Genomic DNA, 23,660 nt, shown 5'->3' with positions numbered 1-23,660 from the left:
GGGGTGGGTTGCCATTTCCTTCTCCAATGCATGAAAGTGAAAAGTGAAAGTGAAGTCGCTCAGTCGTGTCCGGCTCTTAGCTACCCCATGGACCGCAGCCTACCAGACTCCTCCTACCATGGAATTTTCCAGGCAAGAGTACTGGAGTGGGTTGCCATTGCTTTCTCCGCAGTGGTAGGACAATTCAGATCTAACTGAAGGAAAGTCAGTGGTAATCTCAAAGGACCTCAGTGATGTGGAAACATAGCTTGGCTTTTCTCATGGCAATGCTGCTTCCTACTTCAATTTTTGTTTGCTCTTAAAATATGTTTGTATTTTTAACATATTTACATATGTTACAAGGTGATCTTCCCAACCCAGGAATCGAACCAGGATCTCCTGCATTGCAGGATTCTTTATCAACTGAGCTATCAGGGAAGCCCAGTTAAAATATGTTTGTTCAAAATCTATTTCCACACTTTTTTTCTAAGGGTCTACTCCCCATTTTTGTTAAAAAAAAAAAAATACTCTCTTGTTAAACTCTTAAGAGTCGCTTGGACAGCAAGAAGATGAAACCAGTCCATCCTAAAGGAAATCAATATTCATTGGAAGGGATGATGCTGAGCTGAAGCTATAATACTTTGCCACCTGATGCAAAGAGCCGACTCATTGGAAAAGACCCTGATACCGAGAAAGTTTGAGAGTAAGAGGAGAAGGGGGTGACAGAGGATGAGATAGTTGGATGGCATCACTGACTCAATGGACATGAGTTTGGGCAGACTCCAAGAGATAGTAAAGGACAGGGAAGCCACACATGCTGTTGTCCATGGGGTGGCAAGGTGCCAGACATGACTTAGCGACTGAACACCAACAGCGTTAGACAGGATGTGAACGTACAAAGGACTTGATAGTAGCTCTTGAAAATCTCACTCAGAATGAGTAGGAATGCTGTAGGCTTGCCTGTTTTTTTTTTTTGACATTTCAGGCGTTCTTCTGACTTGTCTTATGTATTAGATTTTCTTAGATGTTAGCTACTTTGATACTATATGGAATTTACTTAGGAATATCATGTGTTCATACTCTGAAATTCAGGCTAAGCTTGCTTTATAACGTATTAAATATTCTGAAATCAATATTCTATTTCTGCCCCTATCCTCCTCACCTTCCCCCCACCACCTGCCCCCACCAAGACTCTTCCAATAGATTTGGGCCAAAAGAGTTGAAGTCATGACTGAACGCTCTTCCTCTCACCTTGTCTCCATACGCAACATGTCAGACCATAGACCCAAGCTAGATAGACTCTAGATTGTTCCAGTCCTAAGATGCACCTTCTAAAAGTTTCCAGTCTTATGTTCGCAGAAAATCTCATATAAGCACATATTTATACAACATGTTTTAACTATTTTTTTCTAAATCTCAATACTTTTGCTTTTCAGTATAATTACTATAATAATTCCCCTGTGAAGACAGAGGCTTACTTTGGTTATGGATGTCTCCTTGATGTATTTTTTAAAATATTGATCATAGTGTGTGGCGCTTCTTTGCTTAAAATTCTTTATTGGGTTTCCCATTACATTGGGTAAAAACCCAAATTATTTCCATAGTTCTAAAGACCTGCATGATGCGGACTCTGTCTCATTGGAGGCCAACATGCTGGTCTCTCATTCTTCAGTCAAAGAAGCCTCTTTCTGTTTTTGCAAGCTCTATCCCACCTCAGGGTCTTCATACCTATTGGTCCCTCAATCTGGAATGCTCCTTTGCAAAGATGACTTCCTCTTATTTAAAGGTCACATCTTCAGCTATGTCTTCCCCAACCAGCCTATTTAACTAGATTTCTTCCTCTCCTCCAGGAGCTCCATCCTGAAATTTTCTGTATTTCAGCAACAACTTTGTTTCCTTAAGAATACTTATAATAGTTCATTTATCATGTTTATTGTCTCTCTTCTCTGCTTAGCCATGAGATCTATGAGGTCAGGGGCCACATGCCTGGGATATTCCTAGGGCTTAGCAAAGTACATGAAACATGGTAGATATTCAACAACTATTTGTTGAATGAATACATGAGGTTGGGTGGGATGTGAGGATAAATGTATCACATATTTGTATCCTGGGTGTGGAATAATATAAAGAGACAGAAATTAAACAGTTGAGTCCAGATGATAATAACCTTCAGTAGTATTCTTTTTCGGAGAAGGCAATGGCACCCCACTCCAGTACTCTTGCCTGGAAAATCCCATGGACAGAGGAGCCTGGTAGGCTCCAGTCCATGGGGTTGCTAAGAGACGGGAACGACTAAGCGACTTCACTTTGACTTTTCACTTTCATGCATTGGAGAAGGAAATGGCAACCCGCTACAGTGTTCTTGCCTGGAGAATTCCAGGGATGGTGGAGCCTGATGGGCTGCCATCTATGGGGTCTCACAGAGTCGGACACGACTGAAGTGACTTAGCAGCAGCAGTATTCTTTTTATTTTTTTTTAATATTTATTTATTTGGCTGTGCTGGGTCTTAGTTGCAGCTTGAGGATCATTGATCTTTAGTTGCTGCATGGGGAATCTAGTTCCCTGATTAGGGATTGAACCCAGACTCCCTGTGTTGGGAGCATAGAGTCTTAGCTGCTGGTCCACCAGGGAAGTTTCTTCAGTAGTATTCTGTAGTAGGTCAGGAGGCTAATGTCACCTAGTGTGTGTTTTAGAAAGATTGATCTGGCAAAAGTACAGCCAGCTTGATTGTAGTAGAAAAACAACCCCAGAAAGACCAGTAAGAGATGGAAGAGACTGAAACTAAGAAAAGTGTTTTAGACAAGGAGCAGTGTTGATTAAAAACTTTGATTTACTGAAGCAGGTAATAAGAAGCAGGTAAGCAAGAAGAAGGGAAAAAAAAAACTTCTTTTGATACATATTTTATTCAGAATATAAGTTTTGGGAAGGTTGTTAGGGAAAATAGAAGGAAAAAAAAATTCCTTTTCTCAACTCTCCATCCTGAGGAATTACTTTCAAAGATATGACTTAATGTAGCATCATTTCAGTACTTTTGTTCCATGGAAGATCTTCTGGTCACACCTGGGATAAAAATCTTGAACGGTTATTTAATTTTTTAAAAAGATCCTCTAATGTCTCCCAGTACAGAGTCATATTAGCTGAAATGTACTGATATTTGATTTTGGAACCTTTTTTAATGGAGTGTTGTAGGAAAGGAAGGCTAGGCTGTGTTTCTTTGGGAAAGATGTTCTTGGTGGGATATAGAATTATGAGTTGTGTCTCCTAGGATTGAGTTGTGGCTCTTTCCTATAATAATTGGATAAATTTAGGCAAGTCATTTGACCACTCAGAACCCTATTCTGATCTATAAAATGGAAATGGATTATACCCTAACTTACAGTAAATACTTTTAAGCTTGGAGCTACTTAACAAACTCTCATGACCAGGAATCACAGATACTCTGCAACTCCATCTTGGCACACAAATCTACATATCAGCATTCTAACGTCTGTTTATCCAGAAGTTAGTGGATGGGGATTTACAGATATGAAGGATGGAGAGGAAGAAAATAAGAAATAGGAGAAAATGTCAACTAGGCTAGTGTGACCAGGGAATGGTAGTCCCTGGTAGTGAGCTGTACACTTACCTTTGCAATTAAGATCATCAGGAAATTGTTAGCACCAAATAGTAAATGATCAAATATTGTAATTTGTAAAAAAAAAAAAAAAAATGGTGGAGGGGGGCACTTTTGTGAGGATATAATAATTAGGGAAGGAAGGAGAGAATCTTCCTGTCTTGTTACTGTTATTGACAACAATTCTATGGCTATGAGGCAATGGTTTCTGAACTTTCCTGGGTCAGGGACTTTTTGGAGTCTCTGATAAGAGGAATGGATCCTAGAAAAATTCCATGTATATGTGTGCGTGCTAAGTTGCTTCAGTTGTGTCTGACTCTGTGCAACCCTGTAGACTGTAGCCTGAGGGTATCCTCTGTCCATGGGGTTCACCAGGCAAAAATACTGGGGTGGGTTGCCATGCCCTCCTCCAGGGGATCTTCCCAACTTAGGGACTGAACCAGCATTTCTTGCATCTCCTGCATCGGCAGGCAGGTTCTTTACCACTAGCACCACCTGGCCAACCCCTACCATGTATATATTCAACCCCATTTTTGTCTACAGATCATCTGAAATCTTTTTAGAGAGGTGGTAATCCATGGATACCAGGGTAAGAGATCTGGCCATAAGGCAGAAATTGAACTTCCTTTATATATCACTCTGTTTTCTATTTTGTTTTGTTTTCATTTAATTTTCAATGGGATTGTTTCCCTGGGTCATAAGCAATCATGAGGGGCCTGGCATTGTTCTAAGAACTTCCTTAACTGTTAACAGCAATCCTGCTTGCTAGTGGGCTTCCCAGGTGGCGCACTTGATGAAAAGCCCACCTCCCAACGCAGGAGACAAAAGAGATGCGGGTTTGATCCCTGGGGATTCCCTGTAGTAGGAAATGGCAACCCACTCCAGTGTTCTTACCAGAAAGATTGGACAGAGAGCCTGGCGGGCTACAGTCCATGGAGTTGCCGAGTTGGACACAACTGAGCATACACACGCAGGAGAGTTTGTGGTGTTTTTTTATGAAACACTGACTAATAACCAAGTCAAGTGTTTTGAATTATTTCTAGATGAGTCTGGGGAGCCTGATTATAGGTTCTAACAGGAGACCATCAGCTACTTGATGCCTTTCACAACAGATTATAATGTACCCCCTGGTCAAGGCTGCCCTTTTCTCTAAGGTATACCCCTTCCTTAGTACCACCTGGGAGGGGACGACTGCACAGCACAGAGGAAGAAAGATCACTCCTAGAGTCCTCTCACATTCAGGGTGCCTTACAATATGTCAGACCACTATTAAGCCCAAGGTGTGTGGGTGTGCGCGTAGTTTTAAAAAACATACAAAGAGTTTTGCTATTCAAGTTGAAAGAATGACAAAAAAAGCCAAAGTTTTATTGAGATCAGAACAATTTCACAAAGATTTGTTTTTCCAGGTCATTAGAATTTCAATTCCTGATCTAGAAAAGAGATACATAGATCTATATTTATTCTTCTACCTCTTACTATAATAGATATTTAACTTTGATAACACTAGTAATCAATTCCTAGGAAGCAAGCTGTTTCTAGAACATCAAAAATTGCACAAATATTCTTTAAATAGGCTTCCCTGGTATCTCAGCTGGTAAAGAATCTACCTGCAATGCAGGAGACCCTGGTTTGATTCCTGGGTCTGGAAGTCCCCTACAGAAGTCCCGTACCCACTCCAGTATTCTTGGGCTTCCCTGATGGCTTAGTTGGTAAAGAATCTGCCTGCAATGTGGGAGACCTGGGTCCAATTTCTGGGTTGGGAAGATCCCCTGGAGAAGGAAACAGCTACCCACTCCAGTATTCTGGCCTGGAGAATTCCATGGACTATATAGTCCATGGGGTTGCAAAGAGTTGGACATGGCTGAATGACTTTCACTTTCATTCTTTAAATAAGCTAAGTGTATAAATGGTTGAAATGCTAAAATTGAGGGATTCTGGGTTTATGATTAATGCTAATATTTGAAGCAGTTTTACAGAAGTGCATATAATTGGAAAAGCAGATTTGTTTGGGTAAAATCAAAGTATTTATTAGTAAAGTTCTCTGAGATACTTAGATGAAAGACACTGTAGAGGTATAAAATACCATTATTATCATCATCATCATTAATAGCCAGTCTAGTGCTCTAATGATTTTCTTGAAGTTGCTTTGTTGGTTTTTCATGCATTAACTTTTTGGACATGATTGCAATTAAGGCATTAGAAACTGATGATTTGGGTTAACTCTGAGAATAAGAAGAAAGCAAATTAAGCAAGCATCACCAAACCAAAAAACTCTTTAAGATGAGCAAATTTTCCATGCCTTAAGAGTACTTTCATATTTACTTCTAAAGCTACCCTTTCATATAAATTAACATCCCAGAATGGGAGGTTGGTTACATCAGAGAAAAACAGAAATTATGCTAGATCTCATAATACAAGATAACTCCAGTATTTATGGATAATGATGATCGTTCAGGTTGCATTAAATTTGAATTTTAGCAAATCATGTCAAAAGAAATGACATTATCTTGTCCAAAATCAGAAAACCCAGTGACTCTGAAATTGGTTCTTGGAAATAGGTCCATATGGTTAGTTAATGTGTTTTGATGCTATCTGGGTGGTGTTCTGGAAAGCAAACTTGCTTTTTTCTGCGAAGAAAAACCAGATTCCGAATATTTTCATAGTTCGTTTACTGAACATTGATATTTTGCTCTGCTTTCAATTTTTTTGTAGACATAGCCATTTTGAATGATGACATGTTCAGATAAAGTAATAGTTTTCCTGAAAGAATGATTATACCTCCAACTAAAAAATCAAATTTGGAAAAAAGAAATAGTCAGCAATAGAAAGAAGCCAATATGGCTTTTAAAGGAAAGTTTTGAGTCACTAAAAAAGAACTAGATATTTCCTATTAGTTACAAAGTGATTTTTAAAAACTATGTTAAAAGAAGCATAAAAAAACTGAAAAAAATGTTGCAAGCCATCTTTCATGAGCTTTCTTGTTCTCAGGTCTTGGATGGATGATTTTACTACTCAAAAGCTGCATTACAAGTCTTGACAACTAAACTCCAGTAGAAAAAAGAAAAAGGTAAGTGGACCATATTGATAAAATAAAATTTCAAATTAAACAATGTTTAAAGGAAAAACTCCACCTTCAATTTAAAAAATTGTTTTAAAAAGACTTTCAAACAAGCCAAAGCATTTTCCTACTTTAGAAAATAAAGTCTGTGTAGTCAAGAGTTTCTTTGATCATTGAAATGTCTAAAAGTATCTAAAGATCATTATTTTAAAAATAAGTTTAATGTTCAAGATGGTAAATCTATTGCAGCAGTTTTTTTCAAATTGGAATGTTCTGATGTGTTTTTCAGTGTGTGTAAGTTCTATGAGAACTTTTTTTTTTATGATTTTCTGTTTTCATTTCACTAAATTAAAAATGCATATTCAGTGTATGCCAGATCACCTAAAGATTGCTGTATGGACTCATGGTTTCTATTTGTGTTACAACTGTTTCAACATTGAAAGTTCACCTAAGTAGTCAGTATCTAACTCTTCATATCCTGTGACCAGTCTCGTGGCAAAACAGGAATTGTCCCCAGATAGCCATTGAGATGCTTTTTGCCAGTTGTAACATCAGAACTTTTCTTTTACAATAATGAATTACAATAGAAAAACTTTTTTATTGACTAAGTTTTTAACAAATCATGGTTGTTTATTTGATATTATAAAATTGGAGTCATGAAGACACTAACAAGAGTGAACTTACTACATAAATGAACTTGATGTTTTTTGCTATGTGGAGTGCTACATCAAACATGATTTTACCATAATTGGTTACAGAGAAGTGGTGGCAGTTTGGGACCTTCCCTTTTCACATAGAGGAGTGGACACACGCAAATGAATAGAGCCTGAGAGGATGCAGTCAGAATACTCACCATATTCAGGCCAGGAGTGAAAGTCAGGTGTGGATCTGTCTTGTCTTTGTATGTTCAGGTACTTCTTGTTCTTGTTCAGTTGCTAAGTTGTGTTTGACTGTCCCTCACCATCTCCCGGACTTTTCCCAAGTTCATGTCCATTGAATCGGTGATGCCATCCAAACATCTCATTCTCTGTTGCCTTATTCTCCTTTTGCCTTCAATCTTTCCAGCATCAGGGTCTTTTCCAATGAGTCGGCTTTTCGCATCAGGTAGCCAAAGTGTTGGAGCTTCAGCTTCATCATCATTCCTTCCAATGAGTATTCAGGATTGATTACTATTAGGATTGACTGGTTTGATCTTCTTGAGGCAGCTTGTAAATGTTCAATATTAGTAAATGCAGAAGAAAATATAAGAAAAATATTTTTAAAATTCAGTGAAAATTTATTTTTTTACATTATTATATTTTGGGGTTTACTGTTGCATTTTACCAATAATGGATTGATGGTAAAGATAAGTTAATGATCAAAAATTTCCCTTTTGATTGTACAATACTCAAGGTTGAGAAAATTGATATAGAGGAATTCAATTTAATTTAGACTCACTGTTGAACAAACTGTCAAAGTTATTTTTGAAATAAACAGCAAGGCTTGATAACAGCATCTTCCCTCCTCCCACCCTCCCTCTCTCCCTTCCTTCCATCCATCCTTCTTCCCACCTTTTCTCCCTCCCTTCCTTCTTGTCTTTTGATCTATCTCACCCTCTCTTTTCCTTTCCCTTCTCTCCTTTTTATCCTTTTCTCCTGAAAGTTGTGAAAAGCAAGATAATACCCAGTTATTAATTCTGGATAATTGAGATATTATTTATCAAACTAAAAGAATTTCTAAAGCAAAAGTCATGTACATTTTCTTTTTCCTTGAGTCTTTAAGTATCAAGAATGGTTTGAGTTTCAGGACATTTGGGCCATATTTTTTCCCCCTACTGATTTATTCAGATCATATTCATGTGAAGACTTAGCAAGTCGGTATGAAATTAGACCCTAAGGCTGGGAAAGACTGAAGGCAGGAGGAGAAGGGAGCAACAGAGGATGAGATGATTGGATGGGATCACTGGCTCAATGGACATGAGTTTGAGCAAACTCTGGGAGATAGTGAAGGACAGGAAAGCCTGGCATGCCTCAGTTCATGGGGTCGCCAAGAATTGGACATGACTTAGCGACTGAACAACAAAAATGAAATTAGAGTTCATTACTCTTCAGAGACCCAGGTGTCCCTGGAAACAACTTCCACTGAATTCTTAATTCTTTAAAAAGAAATTTAAAAAACTTAAATCTTTAAAAAAATTAATTCTTTAAAAAGATTAATTCAGCTCAGTTCAATAAATAATATTTGAGAATGTACTATATCCAAAACACTACACTAAGCCCTGGAGGTAAAAAGATAAGTTGGAAATTATTTCAGCTCCCAGGGAACTTAGAATCTGGTGTGGGATGTTAATATGGAGAATGGAAAGGTAAACATTAATTAAAAAAAATTGTATATTTATGTTAATCTACTGGTGCTTCTTAATACTTTCTATAAAAACTTTCTGGTATTTTTTTTTGAACTAGATTTCTGAACTTATGAAAGAGTTACTTCTATTTTACTGGTTTCACAATGTGAGAGAAGAGGCATCATTATTGCATATGATATTCTTTGCAATATGAAAATGCCCTCAGGCTGGGATTCATGGATAATAGTGAGAGTAAAATAAGTAAAAAGTGAAACTGTGTTGAAAGAAGGCTGAATCCCACATGGACACATTAGCTAGTGTTGAGTGACAAATGATAGCAGTGTTTGCTCCTTTTCAGTCTTGGCAGCAGCAATGAGGAGCTCAGGTAGCCATAGGTAGTATGAGCCATTAAGGAGATGTTTCTGGAACAATCTCTGTGTTAAAAATAAAAATATAAGCCCAAACAGTACAAATTTAAGATAAAACTAAAAGTTAAACCTTAAATAACATGGCTCTTGATTATTTTGCTTTCATTTAAAAAAGTGCTCAATATTAATGGAAGGTGGAATATTTAATCTGCACTTAGAGCAGGACACATAACTTAGTAAAACAGCTATTCAGAACCAGAAAACAAAACAACAGCAACAACAAAAAACAACCATCGTGCTATCATTACTTATATAATCAGATGTGAATAAGGACAAGAATATTTACAGGGTGGGTGGTAGAGTGAAAGTGATGAGCCCAGAATGTCCTCTTTAGATCTGAGTTCATCAACTCTGTCTTGGTGGGTGGTAGTATCATGGAGAAATGTGGTCAATTCTGTGGTCAAAGAAGTTTGAGGAGCATTGGGATAAATAAAGCTAAACAGACTTGTTTATTGTTGGACATTTTCTAGCCTTGCTGATGTGCCCTGTAACTCTCCAGGAGGGGAAAATTTTAGAGAGAATTCCCTAAATGCATTCAACTATGAAACACTTCTAGAAGAACTCACAGGGGAAGTGAGTCCTTGGAACATAGTTTTAGAAATGTCTATACTAGTGTAGAGCATGTGGAAAGCACTATAATTATTATTATTATTTTTTATTTTAAAAGAAAAGAAATGAAGCCAATTTAATTATCTCCTGGGTCCAGCATGAAGTTAGGTAGGTGCTTGATATGTATTATCTCATTTCATCCCAATCCCTGTGATATATTGTTACTTTTCCCCTGCCATGCCCTTGACCATCCCCCAATTTCCAACTGCAGCTTAGGAAACTGAGGATCTAAGAGGTTTACCTGGTAAACCAGTAAGATTTAGGCTGGGATTAAAATTTATAGTTTTTTAAAAGCTTGAAATTGGAAATTTTGACTTGCAACTGAAAAAAGTTGAGTCGTGAATTGCATCACATGATTGATTCATTGCTGAACTCAAGACACACTATGATGTGAAACTCTGGTGGTACAGTGATGAAGATATAGCTCCTTCCTAAGAACTTAAAGTCTGGCGGGGAAAAGCAGACCCATGAATAAATAATATCAAGGCAGTATAGTAAGGGATCAAAACAGACTCGCACACCTCTTTGCCTTTGTTCATAACATTTTCTCTCCATAAACTGCAGTGGACCTGAGCCCTCCATCCCACCCTTTCACACCCATGAGAAGTTGTAAGACTGAATGGCAATGCATGTTCTCTATGAAGCATTTTCTAGGCACCTTGCCCTCTTCTCCTTTGGAATTAATTGTTCTTTATACTATGTTCCCGTTGCATTTTGCTTTTCCTCCACAAAAACTTGGTTTTCAAAGTGTGAACTGAGATGTGTCTGATTATCTTTCCCTAGATTGGCAGTATTTTGAAGACTGATATTATCTCAGATTCTTAGAGCCACGACCAGTGCCCAAAGTAGTGCTTTGCTTGAATATAGCAGACCCAAAGTAAGTGGTTTTGTTTGGTTGCTTGACTGTTTTGAAATAAAATAAATCCCTTTTTTTTTTAAGTTAAATTTTACTGTTGTTTAAAAATCATTAGCAATGTGAACTGTAGCATCAAGAAAACTCCTAGAGACAAAAAACTGTAGAATGTTCTTCCTGTTTTATTTTTTACTTCCCATCATTTTGTCATTAACTCAAAGACTATGAGGAAACATCAGAGGAAATACGGCATGGACTATGTTGCTCATTAGGAAACCCACAAGAGCCTTCTCATGAACTATTAATAACAATCCAGTTCGATTATGAGGCAATTTTAGCAATTATGGAGAGAACATGAAGACTAGGAGGAAATCCCTCATAGAGCCTTTAGCATAAGCCTTTTTTGAAATCTTGAGTTATAGACAAGTCCCAGGGGCATCTAAGGCAAGCCTGGGGAAAATACAATTATTTTAACTAGTAATAATTAAATTAGCAAGAGTGTAGGCATTTACTTTTGTCAAATCTTGTTCAGACTTTAGAGACTTTGCAAGAGATTTAAATATATGAAAGGATCTTTCTTATCTGTTTGTAATCTGAAATTAGTTGGTTATTTAAAAAACAGTTGAAGTTGGGAATCATAAATGTAATATATGTGATTCTTGAACAATCAGCATAATGGGAGCCTAGTTATTTGTTTATAAATGATCAATTCTACATGGCAAGTTTAAAATATAAATACATTGCCTCATATGCTTTAGCCTTTAAAAAGAGGAGGTATAAACAGTGAAGTGTCTCACAGTAAGTACAGGAATAAATACATAGAAATATAGAAAGGGGAAAGGTTTGTCAAACCTGTAACCATTTTGGTTTTACTTCAACCATATTTTAACTCTAGATATTCCCTGAGAAAATTATTTAAAGCAGGAGTCAGCCTATTTTTTCTACAAAGAGCCAGATAGTAGATAAAGGCTTTGCAGGCTCCTACAGTCTTTACAACAACTATTTAACTCTGCCATCGCAGGGGGAAAAACAGCCACGGATTACACATAAATGAATAGGTCTGCCTGTATCCAATGAAACAGTATTTACAAAAGCAGCCAGTGGGCTTGATTTAAAGCATTGACACTGCTCCACATCAAGGTTATCTGTGGGAAGTGACTGAATCTCTGAGTAGCCATCTCTAGCTTTGCAAGCTCAGAACAGGAACAGCTATCCCCTTCTTCGGAGAAATGCTCACCCCACATTCCCACTGCGATGATGTCAGAGTTTGTGCTTGCACGTTCCCCTTTGACTGAGGGTCTTCTTTGGCTGATTCAACTCTTCCTCATTTAATGGATACATTTGTCGTTGTCCCATGCTAACGTGAGTTGTCCTTCTGTGTCTTGGTCCTGGCAGGGTCTTGCCAGTATGAATGAGTAGGCACCTCGCTGCTGAAGATGAGCCTAGCAGGGAAGAGGGGCAACTGCCACCTCTTTGGCTTCACTGGTGCTCCAAGCTGAAGACTCCATCTTTTCCTCAGCTGAGGCCTTCCTGAGCTCGCACAGCTGTGGGAAGCTGAGATTCTTCCAAATGAACATGATTGTCAATGAGCAGTCATCTTCCCCTCCTTATAAAATCCCCCCGAAGTTGGATCTCTCTGGCTAATGCCACTCTGGGGGAGATATTTGGCACACTCGCCCTTGATCCAGCCCACAGGTTGTAAACTTGATCACTTCTCCATGCTGTGCTGGAATTTACTCCCACTTGGCTGTTCTCCAAGTGTTGTAAACATCCTAATCCCTCCGGGAAGCTTTTGTAAAAAATATTTTGTTTCTCAAAGAAGTCATTGGTCCCCTTTCACAATCCTGAGCAGCATGGTCTTTGGGGAAACTTTAGCAGAAATGAGTGGGAGACACCCAGATGGGCCTGTTTCTTCTTGTCGCTTGAAGCATTGTCCGCTCTTGCCCACTGTGAGAGCCCTTCTCATTCTCTTATGTGGCTGGTGGATTTTCTGGTTAACGTGAAGCTTTGAACAATCCAAATCCCTCCATGATTTCAGGGGATTGTTTGGACTGTGTTATGGCGACAGGGTGGGCCCCCAAAGAGGATGTTCTTGGTCAGCATTCACCGATTCCTAAGGGCACACAGCTCAGCATGCTACATGTTTACTGAAACACCCCTGTGGTTTGTCAAACTGCAGTTAAGTTGATGTTGACTATTTTCCCAGGCACTCCCACTAAAAACAAAAACTGGGCTGATGGCTCAGAAACAAGTGACTCATGTGCATCCAACATGAAGGAAACTAAAGGCAAGTCAAAATGAAAGCTGGAGAGAGCTCTAATTATTTGTAAGTCCTACTGTATGATTATTAAACTTGTTCCCATTAATGAGATCTGTCAGTCCTGATTGAATTTGTGGTTTTATAAGAAGGGGATTACATATCTACCTCATTGAAGCTGAATATGAATTGTGCCATATAATAACAAATGATGATTTATGAAGGAATTTCCAAGCATGAATACTAAGATAGGTGGTTTTCTTTGATCATTATAACAAACTCTCAGACAGGTATTGTCCCCATTTTGTGATGAGAAAAACTGAGGCTTAGAGAGGTCAGATAACAAGCCCTTGGTCAAACCAGCAACAAATGATGGAGTCAGGACCAAAATCTGTGGAAGTACCACATATAGCTCTAAACACCTGAAGGGAACTGGAGAATCATGAACTTACTGCCTTTTTTAGTGGGGGCCAGGTTTATGTTTTCCTGGACTAATGGAGTTTACACCCTTGTTGAATACATTTGCAAATATATAATGCACAATTTCTCTGAGAACCCTAAATTAATGTTTTATCCTCCAAAACAGTGGATCTTAGCCAGGGGCAATTATTTCGAATCCCCATCCCCTTACCCATGAATATATGGAAATGCCTGGAGACATTTTTGGTCCTCACAACTGGGTGGGAGCTGCTATTGGCATGGATACAGAGGCCGCAATTGCTGCTAAAATCCCACAGTGTACAAGATAGTCCTTTTCTCAACAAAGAATTAACCTTCCAAAATGTCAATAGTGCCAGGTTTACGAAACTCTACTTTAGGGTGCTCTGGAAATTAATAGATTCTTGGAAAGATAAGAACGTGGATAAGCAGAGCTAAACAGCTCATATCCATAGAGAATTCTATCTCTAGCAGTTTTCACATATCAGCCCCTTTAGCACGTCTCCAGCAAGGCTGGTCTGTGATGTCACTGAATATTATAAAAAAGCCAAACTGATATCAAAATGGAGCTCCAGTGTTTCAGAGAAGATAACTTTGGCAGCCATGTTCCTTGTTTCTTGTTCTTTGGCAGCCATGTTTTTAAATCTTTTTTCATTCTTATGCTGGACATTTTTTCCAAAAAATGGCAATGTCTGAAACTATGCCTCTTCTTTTGAAATACAGCATATGCTTGTTTAAACGCTCCATGTAGCCAGAGTTCCAAACATGGGGCTTTTCACATTTGTTTCTCATCATTTTTGACAATTAGCCTCCCTTATTTCAATAAACACCTCACTCTTAAAGAGTAGTTCTTGAGTACCATTTATCTTTTCCTGGATGGAGTTAAGATTTCCCATGAACAATCATGTCACATTTTTCTTTGCAAAAATGTTTTTCCAAGTGTTTAACTCTGTGGGCAAACCTAAAGGGTAGACAAAAAAAGATATCTTGAGAATTGAAAGTCTTCTCTAAGCTCCTGATGCTAATCCTTTAGTTTCCACATTAAGGAAACCCCCCCTCTCCCTGCCTCTGAAAGAAGTCAGGACTTAACATTAGGGATATAGTTTCACTTCAATACAGGCAAATAACATTCTTGTTGGCAACTATCCAGGAAATTTTAACCTAACATATATGTCTCTGAGTTCAATAATCTTTTACTATATCAACTTCGGAATTTGAAGAAAAACTAATAAAAAGTTAAAATAATTAACTTATAAACCTGTTGTTGTTGCTGCTGCTGCTGCTGCTAAATCGCTTCAGTCGTGTCTGACTCTGTGTGACCCCATAGACAGCAGCCCACCAGGCTCCCCCGTCTCTGGGATTCTCCAGGCAAGAACACTGGAGTGGGTTGCCATTTTCTTCTCCAGTGCATGAAAGTGAAAAGTCAAAGTGAAGTCCCTTAGTGGTGTCCGACTCTTTACGACCCCATGAACTGCAGCCTACCAGGCTCCTCCATCCATAGGATTTTCCAGGCAAGAGTACTGTAGTGGGGTGCCATTGCCTTCTCCATAAACCTGTTAGAAACACATAAATATTGATTGGTACACTGTTACTTTTATGGGACCAATCAATTTAACTAAATAACATCATTTCTAAGTCCTGAAAAAGTTCGAAAATGGCTGATTATTTTTATTGAGTTTTAAAATTGGGTTCTAAAAGTCATATTTAGGATTACTCATAGGTTATGAAAAAAAAATTTGAGGGGCACTTCTACATTGGTGTTTGAGAGACTGTTTTTAAGGCAGAAGGAGACTGGCTTCCAAGAGACATTTAAAGTGCCAAAGACTTGCATAGAAAAGATGAAACCATAGTCTCCCCACTTCATCTTAACTTCATCAGAACCAGACAAAATCATGAAATTGAGTTTTCCTCCTTCCTAGTTCTTTACTGTCACATATTAGAGTCATTGTTTGTGTCTATATTCCTTTTTAAGAGGAAAAAAATCCAAAATTTACAAAAAAAAATTGGAATTGATCTCATTAGGAATGGGCATACAGAGCCATACTAGGGACGTATTGCCCCCAGAGTTGGCCATGACAGTATCAGATGAAGGAAATGCCCTTTAGCTTATAAACATAGAACGCTGGTCTAGTCTGAGCAGTAATTGTTTTTTGCCCCACTTCTCTGACAGCTGAGAAACAGAGTTCCTGGATTTGTGTTGTTTTCCTTGCTAAACCAAAATTGTGTGTGTGTGTGGGTGTGTGTGTCTATAAAATGCACAATCAATTACGTGGCATATAGACATATAGGCAAACTCAGACAACAGGTATAATATGTACAAGGGTTGGACATACCACTTGTTTTCCAAGGAATTTCTCAATTGGAAACTTAAGTTTCTCAGTCTGCCTTGTAAAGCTTCTTTCTCCTCTTCTTCCACTTCTTCCCCTCCGTTTCCTCCTCCTCCTCTTTGCGCGACTGCAATCAAAATGAGAAGATTTAAGGATAGTCGTTTACCTCCATCAGAGTGTGAATTTTACAAAGAACTATTTTATAGTCTGGATTTCTTGGTTTGTGATTTTATTGGCTTGCCTTGCAGGCTGCTTCTCCCTGGAGAAATTAAGTCTTCAGACTTCTGGTTGGCAAAGTCTTCGAGTCCCTCTGCTGTGCTCCGCTTGGGGATGGAAGTGTCTCGGGTTGGTCTACAGTGACTTTGCTCACTGAGCACTGTGCTACTGTGCCATGGGGAAATGCCAACTGGCAGCCAGGCATGAGTGGTCTGGACAATTAGCAGGCTCTGTTCAGTTGTTGGTCTTGTTGACTACAGAGCAAGCATGTCACTTAGATGAGAGAGGAATTTGGGCATATGAAGGAACTGGCTAGGATCCAGTGGCAGAGGACTGGTCCTACCCCAATCTCCATAAGCCCTCTAAATATACCAAATACGTAAGACTCTGAATCAAAACAAACAGAGCTGGCTGTGCATGCAAATTCAAGACAAGAACGGTAGTACTTCTATTCCAAATAGATTTTGTCTGTAAGCCTCTTTTGATGTAGGAATGCTAAAACTGTTCATGTCAATAACTTAGGAGGGACTATTTCTAGATTTTAAAAAGTGAGTTATGGTTGGTGTTAAGCTCACTTGCTGATATTTCTGTAGTAATGTTGAGCCTCCTTGGATTATATAGCTCTTGAGCAAAAAAGTTTACAAAAGTTTCTGGGATTATAAGGAGTTGAGCAAACACTGACTAGAGGCATCTTGGATAACCAGAAGACACATTTAGAATTAAATTAGATTATTAACAGATGGTTGGGAAACATCTAGAAAAAGAAGCCATGCTAGCTCAGAAATTCCGCAGATTCACTGAAAACAAATCGTACCAAAGAAACACCATTTCCTATTTAAATCAGCTTTGTTGAGTGGTAGATAAGAAAAATATTATAGGTACAGTGTTTCATTTTAGTAGGACATTTGAAAGAGTCTCAGTTGAGATTGTTTTGCAATGAAACAATCATTGGATTTGGAGTCAGAAAACTGACCTGACTCCCACTTATCTGTTCCATGAACTTTCACAAGTATGTGGCTGTTCTGAAGCTGAATTTCTTCATCTCTTAAACTGGCGTAATTACTTATGTATTTTCAATCTCATTCCAAAATTACTGAATGCTTGAGAGCAAGGTTAATAACTGTGGCTTGGATGAAGCTCTACTTAGACGATGAACTCACAGTGAGATAAAGAGTTAGACTCATCAGTTATACCTCAATTAAAAAAAATTTTTTTTTAATCATTAGGAAAGAGAACTAAGTCTAAAGGCTGTTGGTCAGTGGATCAATATTGGCTTTATATAAGGATCTTATTGAGGGTCCCACACAACTCTAACTTTTGTCTTGTTCAATGTATTATTGAAACATTTTGTAGAAATATAGAATTGATTATTAAAGTATACATAAATATGGGAGGATAGCTTCCAATTATAGAAACAAAATATCAAAATATTTTATACCTGCCAAGCTGAGCTACAACACAATGCCAGGTTTATTACACATAGATACATTATGCATAGATATATTTTTAAATTATAAAATGTCAGTAACATTATTATAAGATGGGAACTGACTACAATAGGAAATCAAGAGAAAAAGCAGTAAGGAATTAAGTTGAAAATAAGACAAACAGCTGAAAAATTCAGATGATTTCCTCCACTTGTGCAAAAACTTCACCTTATATCAATTAAACAAACATTCACTAAATTTTCCCAGTCCCTGACTTTGTGGAACTCATACTGAGCTAGGATTTGATACTATGATTTGATCCATGTTGTGATAAAGGTATGTAAAAGGGACAGTTGGAGCTGAGAAAGTGACATGGGTGAGACATTTTACTTGTGGTGTGCATATATATGTTTAGGTGTGAGTGTACCTGTATGGGTCAGGGGAAGCTCCACAGGTTGTGCTGAGCTGGATTCTGAGGAATTGGAGTTATCTAGTTGGACAACATGGGGAAGAGCATCCTGCATTAAGGAGATCATGGCATGGAAATGCATGGCATGGTTTAGGAGTATTAAAAGTTTTATATGACCAAAGCTTGGATTTGTGTATGAGCCAAGTTATGGATGGCTTTTTTTCAGTCATTTATATATTCTTTTTCATATTCCTTTCTGGTATGATTTATTATAGGATATTGGGTATAGTGTCCTGTGCTAGACAATAGGACCTTACTGTTTATTTTATATATAGAAGTTGTATCTGTTAATCCCAACTCCTAATTTATCCCCTTTCCATCCTCTCTTCCCTTTGTTAACTATAAATTTATTTTCTGTGCCTGTGAGTCTATTTCTGTTTGTAAATAAGTTCATTTGCATCATGTTTTAGATTCCATGTATATATGTTATTCTATGGCATTTGTCGTTTTCTGTCTGACTTCACTTAGTATGATAATCTCTAGGTTCGTCCATATTGCTGTAAATGGCATTATTTTACTGTTTTTTATGGCTAAGTAGTATCCCATTGGATACATATACCACATCTTCTTTTTCCATTCATTCATCATGGATATTTAGGCTGTTTCCATGGTTTGGCTACTGTGACCAGTGCTGTAATGAGCATTGGTGTGCATGTATATTTTCAAATTATGATTTTCTCTAGATATACGCCCAGGAGTGGGATTGTTGGATCATATGGCAACTCTATTTTTGGTTTTTTAAGGAACCTCCACATTGTTTTTCATAGTGGATGCACCAATTTACATTTTAATATACTAAATTATTTGAACTTAATCTTACAGGTGATGGGGAAAGCCTCACTGATTGGTGATCACTTGGTGGCATCACTGGATTTGTGTTGAAGAAAACAACTTTAAGGACTCAGTGCTGCATGGATAAGTCAGAAGAAGCTGGAAGCAGGGAAATATTTTAAGCAATAGGTTCGGTATGAGCTTTTGGTTGCAAAGGATAGAAATCTAAATTGATCTAGTTTGAGCAAAATAGAAAGTTGATTGGATCCTATAACCAAGTGAAGATGTAAAATAGGCTTTATATTTGGCAAAACTAATACAATTATGTAAAATTTAAAAATAAAATAAAATTTAAAAAATAAATAAATAAATAAAAATGACTGTAAGAATCAACGACCTGAGCACTATTTGGATTTTCTTTTTCTATCTCGTGTCTTTAGTTCTTCCTGTGTCAGCTTCCTTCTCTCATGTGAAATTCTTTATTAGGCTTGATTTGTGACTACAAGCAGCTCTCTTCAGGGAGTTTCAATAATCTTGTATAAAGGCAAAGTTGGCTAGTTGGGTCATGTGCTCATCTATGGACAAATCACTCAGGCATGTGATGGGATATTTTGACAGGCTTGGAGCTTACCTGCCTATCTAATGCCTACTTCTTATTGAGAACAGAGCCCTGAGTTTGTTTTGGGATGTAGTGTGTCCAGCACCATGCAATTTATCATGATTAGTTTAAGCCAAGAATTACAATTTTATTCTATATTTTCTTCAATTTTTATGTTTGCATGTGTGTATTTTGCAACTGAAGATATCCTTGAAACCTACTTCATTCCAATGAGATTTCCAGGAAAGTACGCTGCATAAGTTTCTGGAAATCCATTTACTTTCTTGATAAAAATGATTGGAATTAACTGGGGCCCTCTTTCCTCCTCCTGCCTTTTTTTTTTCTTGACCTTAGAACACATATATAATTTGAGTTGCAGGAGCCAACTGGTGACCATGAGTTAACATGCGTGTGGGAAATGCCAAGAGAATTACAAAAGCATAGACCCAAGTTTTTTTAGCCATTAAAACTAATGTGAGCAACTTCCTACCTCCAGCATTATTATTAGGTCAGAAAAACAAATCCTTGTTTGCTTAAGCTACTGTTAAACAGTTTTAATTACTTGCAACCAATTACCTTTTAAGTGTTATAGTACTTTTAGTCAAATACTTTGGCCATGGAGTAAGGTCAAGCGAGAAATTGACAACTGCCATTCAGAACACACATCTAAAAGGATGAGGGAGCAGAACCAGTTCCCCCCAAAGACAAGAGTGTGTGAAATTGTGATAGAAATTGTCTCTGTAGGGATCATTTTAAGTGTGGTGGAAAGAATGAGTGACAGGGTGAGCATGTCTCAAATATTCAATGACATATGTATGGAAGAGGAATTAGACTGACTTATAATCTTGGTGTCATTTTTATCTCAGAGTAAGGCAGAAACATAGGGAGACCCTAAGATTTTGAGGTAGGATGTTTATAACTGAATAACCGCCAGGGAGAAACGTTGAAGGTGAGTTTATCCTTAATTTTGTGGGATGTGGAGCTATGTTCTCTTGGGTATAGTGAATAGAGCTTATAGCCTATATTTTATCACTGCCTTTTTGTTGCTTAGTGGCTCAGTCATGTCTGACTCTTTTGTGACCCCATGGACTATAGCCCACCAGTCTCCTCGGTCCATGGGATTTCCCAGGCAAGAATATTGGAATGGGTTGCCATTTCCTTCTCTAGGAGATCTTCTCAACACAGGGACCAAACCCATGTCTCTTCATCTCCTGTGTTGCAGGCAGATCCTTTATCACTGAGCCACCAAGGCCGCCTCCATTCAATGCTGTCTGCTTGTGTGCAAGGACTGTTGTTCAGTTGCTAAGTTGTGTCCAACTCTTTGTGACCCCATGGATTGCAGTGCGTACACAGGTGGAGGGTGCTTGTTTGGTGGCCATGCTAAAGAGGAAGAAACTTATTCAAATTCTTTGCCACCTTTGACTATCTGATCTTCCAGATAAAAAATTTTTAGAAAACATAGAGAAAAAACCCTACATTTTCCAGGTCTTTCAACTTGTTTTCCATCTTTGTTTTCTTTTTTTAAATTTTTTGTTTTATTTTATTTCTATTTGTTTAATATCAATTTATTTATCTTAATTGGAGGTTAATTACTTTACAATATTGTATTGGTTTTGCCATACCTCAGCACATATTTGTGGTTGAGTGAAGAGTTGACTCATTGGAAAAGACTCTGATGCTGGGAGGGATTGGAGGCAGGAGGAAAAGGGGATGACAGAGGATGAGATGGCTGGATGGCATCACTGACTCGATGGACGTGAGTCTCAGTGAACTCCGGGAGTTGGTGATGGACAGGGAGGCCTGGCATGCTGCGATTCATGTGGTCGCAAAGAGTCGGACACGACTGAGCTAGGCTCAGGAGCTAGGCGCTCTGAGTTCAAATTTGACTTCACTTACTTATTTTGTGACCCTGGGCCAATTACTCAACATTGTGTATCTCAGTTTTCTCATAAGTAAAGGAGAAATAATAATAATAACAACAATAAGAATACCTATTTATATCAAAGGGCTGTTGTAAGGATTGAATAAGTTAATTCATGCAAAGTACTAAAAATAACATTAACTCACTAATTCTTTTCTTTCATTGACTTTTGCTATGTTTTATATAAAATAATTCACAGTTTAAAATAAAATTGGAAAATATTATTTCATATCTAGTATGTTTCAGACATTAGTAGACCATATACAGAATATTAACCTTGCCCACCAAGAGTTCATAGTCTACTTGTGGAGACGAAGTACAAAACTCACAAGAAAAAAGAACACATACAATTAGAAAGAGGAACGTGTATAACAGTGCAAGCAATGTCACATGGTGGTAACATCGTAAGGCAAATTATTGGGGTGTGGGCTTTTTATGTTTGCTGAATGAATTTGTGAAAAAACATTGGTAAAATTTAAGTGCTCATTTGATATCTCATTGTAATTGATGCTGGGAGATGGCTTAAAAGAAAAACCAAATGTGAAAGGTAAAATAGACAGAGATTAAGTTAGACCTAACATCTCCTAACGTATGAAAAATTACAGATTATGTGGGTCATTAATAAATAAGTAAAACATCAAGCAGCCTTCCAGCATTTGTGAAGAATTACTCTTGGAAACAGATAGGCTGGAAATATGGTCTGAGTTTATGAGAAGTTTATGTATATATCTGATCCCAGGCCAGGAACAGATTCCAAGCATGTCCACAGAGTTGGTTGCACATGTGAGTGTCCTGGGAAGCCCAGCCATAATTCTCTTTCCCTGAGTTGTTCAGTCTCTGACTGAAATGCTCTTGGAAATGTAAATATGCCGAACACTGTAGAAATCAGAATGATTTATATGATTATTTTTCTGTAGAGCCGTGTTTTAATCTTTGTAGCAAATAGGGTTAGTATTTCTCAAGATTTGTTCACTCAATTCTGATTAAAGTTCTAATAGTGTTAAGAATCATTTACCTTTCTTCTAAGGCATTTTAATAGCTTTCACACTACTCAAAATCACAGCTTACTGTGCTTCTGCAAAAGGAAACAGAAAAATAAATGGAAAGAGCCAGGCATGAAGTCAGTTAAACTGGAGAGTCCAGCCCCTAAATTCCAAGTATTTTAATGGATATTCTTGTTTTTCTCTGTGTTTTTAGGAAAAACTTGCTATCTCGAAATCTGAAATCACATTAGTTTATAAAGGCTATTCTGTTAGAACTGGAGGTTCAAAAAGTCGTGGGTGAGAGGAAGCTTTTGAAATTCCACCTGCACAGAAATCTTTTCCACAGCCTGGCTGACAGTTGCTTGTCTCATCTCTAGCTGAGTCTTTCCCTTAACAAGTACCTTATTTCTTCTATACAAGTCCATTCTATGGTTGAATATCTGGTATCAAGTCTTCTATATACAATCCAAGTGTCATTTGCCTCTTCAGTCTCTGAATATTTGTAAGGTTATGTTTCTATTAAAACCAAATTATGATGACTTTGAGTATCTATGGGACTTTGTAAGAGTCCGAGTCTTTTTAGAAAACTTGGGTATATTTTTCATTGCCCCCTACCCACAATGGTGGTGTTTCATATATGTTCTCATACAGATCCAGTCTAGTTCTTGACTCTGCCCCTTTAATCAATGTGCTATGTTACTGGCTCAAACCCAGATGTTCCTTATAAAGTATCCACTCATTCAGGCCCAGCTGTCTGTTACTAATGATCACTACTTTGGAACTCCCATTTTTCCTTTGGCCATCCAACCTGAGTACAGAACAAAATCTTGATGTAGTTCTCTACAGCACAGGCTGTCATTTTCATGAAGATTTATCAACGATTTGGAATTATTTGCCATTAGGTATAGTTACCCTTGAGCCTGTAGGCCATGAAAGTCTCACAAAACACACCCTATGTAGCCCCTGGCTTTCTTCCTCCTGGCAAGATCAATTCACCTCCACCAGTTGGAGCGTCCTCGGGTCCCCCAATCACTAGGCCAAGACAGAAAAAATTCACCTTTCACACCACTCTCAGATCTACATTATTCTGTCCTCACACCTGCTTTTTTCCCTAGGTAATTATCCTGTGAGAGTCAAGGACAATTATGTTAATATGTAACAATCCAACATCAGTCATTTCCTAAAGTGTGAGTTTTCCAGTTTTATGAAATGTTAAGTAAAGGACCTTCTATCAGGAAAGGTTCTTGTTGGAATCAACAGAATGCAACTGTGGGTGACTTAGACAGGAAAGAAATTTGTCAGAGAGAAATCAGGTGGCTCTCAGAATCAGGCTTAGATAACAGTGACCTGTGAGGTTAAACTGGAAGAAACAGTTCAGGCCCAGCTACA

The 23,660-nt window shown here is 38.0% G+C and overlaps 1 long non-coding RNA gene across 7 annotated transcripts in view; it reads left to right on the top strand.

Moving 5' to 3' along the window:
- LOC102400054 overlaps positions 1-19,162 on the top strand; it is a 286,205-nt gene extending 267,043 nt beyond the window's left edge. For 5 of the 7 annotated variants that reach the window (XR_006542442.2, XR_006542441.1, XR_006542445.1 and 2 more), the window contains 5 exons: positions 6,582-6,660; positions 7,410-7,531; positions 10,795-10,888; positions 13,071-13,190; positions 18,821-19,162. This is a non-coding gene — a long non-coding RNA (uncharacterized LOC102400054). Of the gene's footprint in view, positions 1-6,581; positions 6,661-7,409; positions 7,532-10,069; positions 10,120-10,794; positions 10,889-13,070; positions 13,191-18,820 lie in introns of all 7 variants that reach the window. The other 2 variants (XR_006542444.2, XR_328441.4) reach the window with 2 other exon arrangements.
- The last annotated feature ends 4,498 nt before the right edge of the window (positions 19,163-23,660 follow it).

Source organism: Bubalus bubalis, chromosome 10 (genome assembly GCF_019923935.1).
Source record: "Bubalus bubalis isolate 160015118507 breed Murrah chromosome 10, NDDB_SH_1, whole genome shotgun sequence".
Lineage (NCBI taxonomy): Eukaryota > Metazoa > Chordata > Mammalia > Artiodactyla > Bovidae > Bubalus > Bubalus bubalis.
The sequence above is the reverse complement of the archived record's forward strand: the minus strand, read 5'-3'. Positions and strand labels throughout refer to the sequence as shown.